Here is a 7,330-nt window from a genome sequence, read left to right on the forward strand (position 1 = left end):
GAACAGATAGCAACAAGGGCAACCAGAACACAGAATTTAACTAAACAAAGGACTGGTTCAGATGATACTTTTCATACTCATGTGTCTAAGTGGAGGATACTCCAAAAGTACAATCATCATGTTGTTTTTCACAGACGTCCCAATGCCTTCCCGATGCATTCCTTTATTGTGTGCGTTCCTGTCTTAGTTCCTACCAGAGACAGGGGTGGGTCAGGGGTGAAATTTTTATGTTAAGCACCTGCACAATTAGTTCTGTTCCTCTGGTTGCAATACTGGGAAGGAGCTCTGCTTGAGGCAAAGAGATGCTACCAGATGCTGCCTATCAGAGCAGACATTACTAAATGAAATGAACAAATGGTGTGTCTCAAGAATAAGGCAAGCTTTCTATGATTTACACTATATGCTTTAGGAGGCCCCAAGTTCAATCCCCAGCATCTCTGCCTGAGATCCCAGAGGGATGCTACTGGTTAGGTTAAACAAGGTGAGGTCCTGTCACTCAGTTTTCTATGCAGAAGATCCCAAGTTAAATACTCCGGATCTCCGATTCAAAGTATCTTGGGTAGAAGGTGCTAGGAAATACATTTGTCTACAAATCAAGAGCCACAAGAACCAGTCTGAGCCCTAACTATGAGCCAGTCCTAGCCCTTAGGCTAAGAAGAACAATGGTCTGACTCAGTGTAATGCAGCTTCATATTTTCAAATTTTAAAAAATTCTGCATGTAGAGTGATATGTGTGGGAGAAAGGTTCTAAACTAACTTCTAAGTTGACGTGCTAATTTTTGATGTCCAGAGAATATTCTTGTATGGAAGTTCATTTAAAAACATAAGAACAGGTATTCTGGATCAGGCCCAAGGCCTATCTAGCCCAGAATCCTGCTCCCGACAATGGCCCACCAGATGCCTCTGGGAAGACCAAAACCAAGAGAAGGCATGCCCCTTCTGCTATTGCTCCCTTGTAACTGGTATTCAAAGGCATCTTGCCTCTGAACTCAGAGGTAATCTATAGCCATCAAGATTGGATCAGCTCCGCCATTCAGCTGGCCTCTGGACATGTGAAGGCCATTTGCTGAGTGGCAGAGCCAATCCTCTGACATAGTGGGTGCTGGGTGGCGTGCCGCTGCTCCAAGCAGCTTTCAGGTATGGCAGGAGGAGAGGTAAGCACCTACTTACAGTTAAAGGTACCTCCCCCCACCCCACCCACCCCCCACCCCCGAGGCCCCTACACCAGCCGCTGCTGCCATTGATAGATTTGTCCTCCATGAATTTGTTGAAGCCCTGCTTAAAGCCATCCAAACCGCTGGCCATCACCACATCACATGGTAGAGAATTCCATAGATTAATTATCAAACCCCACCATTTAAAGTCCACTGTACCTAGTCTGGTAAAGACCAGAAACATAAGAACAGCCCTGCTGGAACAGGGCCTATCTAGTCCAGCATCCTGTTTCACACAGTGGCCCACCAGATGCCGCTGGAAGCCACAGGCAGGAGCTGAGGGCATGCCCTCTCTCCTGCTGTTACTCCCCTGCAACTGGTACTCAGAGGCTTCCTACCTTTGAGGCTGGAGGTGGCCTATAGTCCTCCAACTAGTAGCAGATGATAGACCTCTCCTCCATGAAGTTATCCAAACCCCTCTTAAAGCCATCCAGGTTGTTGGCTGTCACCACATCTTGTGGCAGAGAATTCTACAAATTGATTATGTGTTGTGTGAAAAAGTACCAATGTACATCACTTTACACCTGCCAACATTGAACCGCATTGCCACTTCGTCGCCCACTTACTCAGTTTGGAGAGATCCTTTTGGAGCTCCTCACAATCCGTTTTGGATTTCACTACCCAAGAGTTTGGTATCATCTGCAAATTTGGCCACCTCGCTGCCTCCCCCTACTTCTAGATCATTTATGAATATATTAAAAAGCATCGGTCCCAGTACAGATCCATGGGGGACCCCAATTCTTACTTCCCTCCATTGTGAAAACTCTCCATGTATACCTACCCTCTCTTTCCTGTCTTTCAACCAGTTAGCAATCCACACATGTATTTGTCCCATTTATCCCATGACTGCTAAGTTTCCTCAGGAGTCTTTGATGAGGAACTTTGTCAAAAGTTTTTTGGAAGTCCAGGTATACTATATCAGCTGGATCACCTTGATCCACACACTTGTTGACACCCTCAAAGAACTCCAAAAGGTTTGTGAGGCAAGATTTACCTTTGCAGAAGCCATGCTGGTTCTCTCCCAGTAGGGCCTGTTCTTCTATGTGCTTTACAATTTTATCCTGGAGGATGCTTTCCATCAATTTGACTGGAATGGACATTAAGCTAACCAGGTCACCCCTGGATCCCTTTTTGAAAATCAGTGTTACATTGGCTACTTTCTAGTCCTCCAGTACAGAGTCCAATTGCAGGGATAAGTTATATATGTTAGCAAGGAGGTTGGCAATTTCATATTTGAGGGCTGTTGGATAGATGCCATCCAGCCCTAGCGATTTGTTAGTTTTCAGTTTCCCCAGACAGTTTAGAACAGGGATTCTCAACGTTGGGTCCCCAGATGTTATCGGACTTTAACTCCCATAATCCTCAGCCAAAGGCCACTGGGCCTGGGGATTATGGGAGTTGAAGTCCAATAACATCTCGGGACCCAACATTGAGAATCCCTGGTTTAGAACATCATCTCTTGTCACATCTGTCTGACTCAGTTCTTTAGCCTCCATCCCCAAAAAGCCTGTTTCAGGAACAGGTATAAGCTCATGCCATGAAGACAGACGCAAAGAACTCATTTAGCTTCTCTGCAACCTCCATATCCTCCTCAATAATCCCTTTCACTCCCTCATTGTCTAGTGGCCCAACCGCCTCCCTGGCAGGTTTCCTGCTTCTGATGTATTTAAAGAAGTTTTTGTTATTCCCCTTGATACTTTTAGCTAACTGTTCCACATACTCTCTTTTCGCCTCCCTTATTGTCACCTTGCATTTCTTTTGCCTGAGAAGTAGTGATGTGCGGTTCGGTCCGGATCCGGACCAGTTCGTCCCAAACCGGTCCGGATCCGGCGGTTCGATCCCGGACCGAATCGGGCCCTTCTGGGACCGATCCGGACTGAATCCGAGCCGGTTCGGTACCGAACCGGCTCGGGTTTCCCAAACCGGTTCGGGAGTGCGATTGAGTGTCTGGAGTGTCCCTTTAAAGTTTCAAGTGTGTCCTCCATTTTGTGTCTCCTTCCCGAAACTTTTGCTCCTCCTTGCATCCATTTTGTGATGCTTTTTCCAGGCATTGTATTGGCTGCGCTATTGATCCTTGATTGGCCAGAATGAGTCCTTTGGTCTGGTAGGCTGCTTGGCTGTTGCACTGTTGAGAGCTGGCACCCTGTTGGCCATGGGGGGAGTGCAAAGGTGGGGGCTCCCAAAGGAGGGAATTTCAAACCTATATAAACCCAAGCCTCTTCTCTGGAAACTTCTCTTGGTTGCATTTGTGGGATCATCTCTGAGACCTTGCTTGCTCTTTTGCTGCTGGTGTCTGCTGTGAGACCCTGACTGTGTGTCACATTAGTGTGTGTCTGTCTCTCTGCTCTCTCTGTGTGTTGTTGTGTGCCACCTTGTCCATCTGCCCTCTGTCTGTCTCTGTCCAAACCTCTTTAATACTTTCCCCTCAACTTTTTCCAACTTTTCCTGTTGTGTTTTCTGTTCTCTTCATCCTTTCTCTCTCAACCCTTCTCCCAAAGTTTTGGCTTGCCCTCCTCCCCCCCCACCCACCCCCCACCCATCTTCTGCATTGCTTTCCTGTTTTTGTGCCTTGCCTGACTTTTGTTCCACTTTTTGAGTTTCATTCAATTATTGCTTCTGTTTAAATTTATATATTTGCTGATTTTGGTTTTTAATTAATAACTTCTGCTATTGTTATTGCTGGCTGCCTGTCTGAGTTGTGTTTCTGAGGATTTAGTTTATATTATTGCTGCAATTTGATTCCTTGTGTTCTGATTTTGATTGTTAATTTGTTCCCCTCTGGCCCTGCTCCTAGCTTCCCCCCTCACTCCCTTCCTCCCACCCAGATAAGATTGTTTCCCTCCTGTGCTGCTGCCTGTTGAGTCTTGCATTCTTTGGATTTCTTTGTGGAATTAGGTTCTGGTTTTGGTTTTGCTCCCTGTGTGTGTCCCACCCACTCCCCCAGTCCCTCCCCCTGGTAGTTGTTACCCCCCCCCCCACGCCCTGAGACTTTCTGGCTGCCCTTTGGTTTCCTTTTTTTTACTTTGTGTATAGATTGTTTTGATTCAAATTTGATTGTTCCCCTGTGTGGTCCTGCTCCTAGCTTCCCCCCTCCCTCCCCTCCAGAAACCCACTCCCCCCACTGCCACCTCCTCCACTCCTGCCCTGCCTGCCCCCTCCCACCCAGACTGAGTGTTGTTCCCCATCCTCCCTGGTGCTGCTGCTGCCTGTTGAGTCCTGTCTTAGTTACTTTGGTTTTTTGTGTGAAATCAATTAGCTTATTTTGGTTCTGGTTTTGCTGTGTGTGTGTGTGTGTGTGTGTGTGTGTGTGTGTGTGTGTGTCCCATTCCTCCCTGCTGGTTGTTGTTGGTTCCTCCCCCGCCCCCCAGACTTTCTGCCCATTGGTCCCAGGTTTTCTTTTTTGGACTTTTTTTCATATTGTTTGGTTTGCTTTGATTGATTCATTGATTGTTCCCCTCTCTGTGTGGCCCTCTGCTCCCAGCTTCCCCCCTCCCTCCCCTCCAGAAACCCACTCCCCCCACTGCCACCTCCTCCTCCTCCACTCCTGCCCTGCCTGCCCCCTCCCACCCAGATTCATCCCCCTTTGCGCATACTAATCCCCCCCAAACACACCCTGCCCTCTGGTCTCTCCCCCTCTTGCCCCCCAACTCCCTGCTACATACCCCAGACCCCCTGAAACACACTCCACCCCCCAAACACCCTCTGTTGGTCTCTCCCCCTCTTGCCCCCCTGACTCCCTGCTACATACCCCAGACCCCCTGAAACACACTCCACCCCCCAAACACCCTCTGTTGGTCTCTCCCCCTCTTGCCCCCCTGACTCCCTGCTACATACCCCAGACCCCCTGAAACACAGTCCACCCCCCAAACACCCTCTGTTGGTCTCTCCCCCTCTTGCCCCCCTGACTCCCTGCTACATACCCCAGACCCCCTGAAACACACTCCACCTCCCAAACACTCTCTGTTGGTCTCTCCCCCTCTTGCCCCCCTGACTCCCTGCTACATACCCCAGACCCCCTGAAACACACTCCACCTCCCAAACACCCTCTGTTGGTCTCTCCCCCTCTTGCCCCCCTGACTCCCTGCTACATACCCCAGACCCCCTGAAACACACTCCACCTCCCAAACACCCTCTGGTCTCTCCCCCTCTTGCCCCCCTGACTCCCTGCTACATACCCCAGACCCCCTGAAACACACTCCACCCCCCAAACACCCTCTGTTGGTCTCTCCCCCTCTTGGGACCGTCACCGCTGCTGCTGCTGTCCTCCCACACCCGAATCCCCCTCCCTGCTGCTACATTACAGCTCCTCCTCTCTTCTTCCTCTTTCTCTTTCTCTCTCATACCTTCACTTCTTCTTCCTCCCACAGCTGCAGCCACACAGTATCCTACCTCCGACCTCACCTGGAGGTCCCCGCCATCGGTTTTTTTTCTTTTGAAAGTTGTTTTATTTCATTTGTCTCTGCTTGGGGGTGCGTTGAGCAACAACACATAAATAGTGTGGTCTCCTCACTTCTGCCCCTCCATCGTTGAACTACCCCGGTTGCCTGTGCCTCGTGCGGCCGCCCTGTTGTGTCCCAGCCCAGGGGGTTGGCTGGCGGCGGCGCATCCGTGACCAGCAGTGAGCGGCAGGAGAAGGACCGGAAGAAGAGGGGTTAGTGCATGTGCAATTGTGCACCTTTTGTTGCCCCCTTTCTCTCCCTAGCTGGTGGTTTTAAATAGGGACACCCCTATCTTGAAATGCATTTGGGTGTGAGGAGGAGGGAGAGGAGATGTACCATTGTAACTTGTGTCTTCATGCCCAATAAAGAAAGTGCTGCTGTGTGTTGTGTTGCGTTGCATTGCATTCATCTAGCAGGTGGTTTTTGAACAGGTGCCTTCTTCCAGAGTGTTTCCTTGCCTCTGGGGCAGTCTGAGTGGGGTCCTGGGCTCTGATGCTGCCTCTCCATGCTGGGCCAATGCCATGCCAGAGTGCTTCCTTGCTTCTGGGGCAGTCTGAGTGGGGTCCTGGGTTCCGATGCTGCCTCTCCATGCTGGGCCAATACACACATATGATGATGATCATGATGTTCAATCCATGAGGCTGCCATCAAGTGTTTGCTGCTGCTTGCTTGCCATGGCATTGGGCAGGCAGAGTCACAGAGTGGGTGGGTTCAACCTCTGTGTAGGTGCGACTGGGTTCTGGTTTTGGTTGTGTGCAATTTAGAGTCACTAAATAGGCTGCATTGAGTTTGATGCTCCCCCCACAGGAGCATTACTTGAGAACCACCCCCCAGAACCCACACTTTGTGTTCCAGTTCACTACATAAGGGTTTCCTCCTTTGATCTGCAGGTTCCCAAGCGTTGACTGCGTCCCTCCCCCACCCCCGGTAGGTGCTGTGCCCTCCCCCCATCCACTCTCCCCCCCAAAAAAATGTTAAAAACTTGCCACCCACACCACAACTACTCCACCCAACTGCCCGTGCCACCCACACCAGGGGTCCACCCTTTAACCCCCTATTTTTTTTTAAAAAAAAAACCCTCCCAGACCCATCTCCCCGATTGGCTTGGTTGACTCCCAAATTCTAAAGGGACAGGCTCCCCCTCACTTCAATTGGCTTCCCCCCCATATCCAAAAATCTTCCTTTCCCCCCAATTGGCTTCCTTTTTTAAAAACAAACTCCCCCCCCCCCCCCGCCGTCTCCAAATCAGCTGCCTTTTTTTTTTGGCCCCTAAGCCCCTCCAAATTATTTTTTTGACCCTGTCTGGCCTTCCTCCTAAAGTCTCCCTCCTTCTTACCTAGCAGCATGTCTGAGCGCCGTGTGGCTGGCAGGGCTCGCTCAAGCTTGACAGGCAGAGGTGGGAGAGGCCAGGTGTGGGGTGTGCCTGCGGCACGGGGAGGGAGAGGATGCGGGGAGCCTGAGGACACCCCGGTTCTCCCCATTGGAGAATTCTTCGCTCCAGCCCCATCTTTGGTGCGCAGGACTCAGTTCCCCCTGCCTGCTGCCGCCAATCGCGGCAGAGGCAGAGGCAGAGGCACCGTTAGGGCTGTGGCGGGTCCCTCCTCCCCGGCGGCACCAGGTGTTGCTGAGGTACCGCCAGTTGTTGTGGTGGAGGAGACTGTGGAGTTGGAAGAGCAG

General features: G+C 50.6%; 1 protein-coding gene across 2 annotated transcripts in view; it reads left to right on the forward strand.

Annotated features, from left to right (window-relative positions):
• VSTM2A (V-set and transmembrane domain containing 2A) overlaps positions 1 to 5,935 on the forward strand; it is a 73,367-nt gene extending 67,432 nt beyond the window's left edge. The window contains exon 7 of one of the 2 annotated variants that reach the window (XR_008309970.1): positions 5,582 to 5,708. The gene's annotated coding sequence lies outside the window, so the exon portion shown is untranslated. Of the gene's footprint in view, positions 1 to 5,581 lie in introns of both variants that reach the window. The other variant, XR_008309975.1, reaches the window with a different exon arrangement.
• The last annotated feature ends 1,395 nt before the right edge of the window (positions 5,936 to 7,330 follow it).

This window comes from Hemicordylus capensis, chromosome 6 (genome assembly GCF_027244095.1).
Source record: "Hemicordylus capensis ecotype Gifberg chromosome 6, rHemCap1.1.pri, whole genome shotgun sequence".
NCBI classification, from domain to species: Eukaryota; Metazoa; Chordata; class Lepidosauria; order Squamata; family Cordylidae; genus Hemicordylus; species Hemicordylus capensis.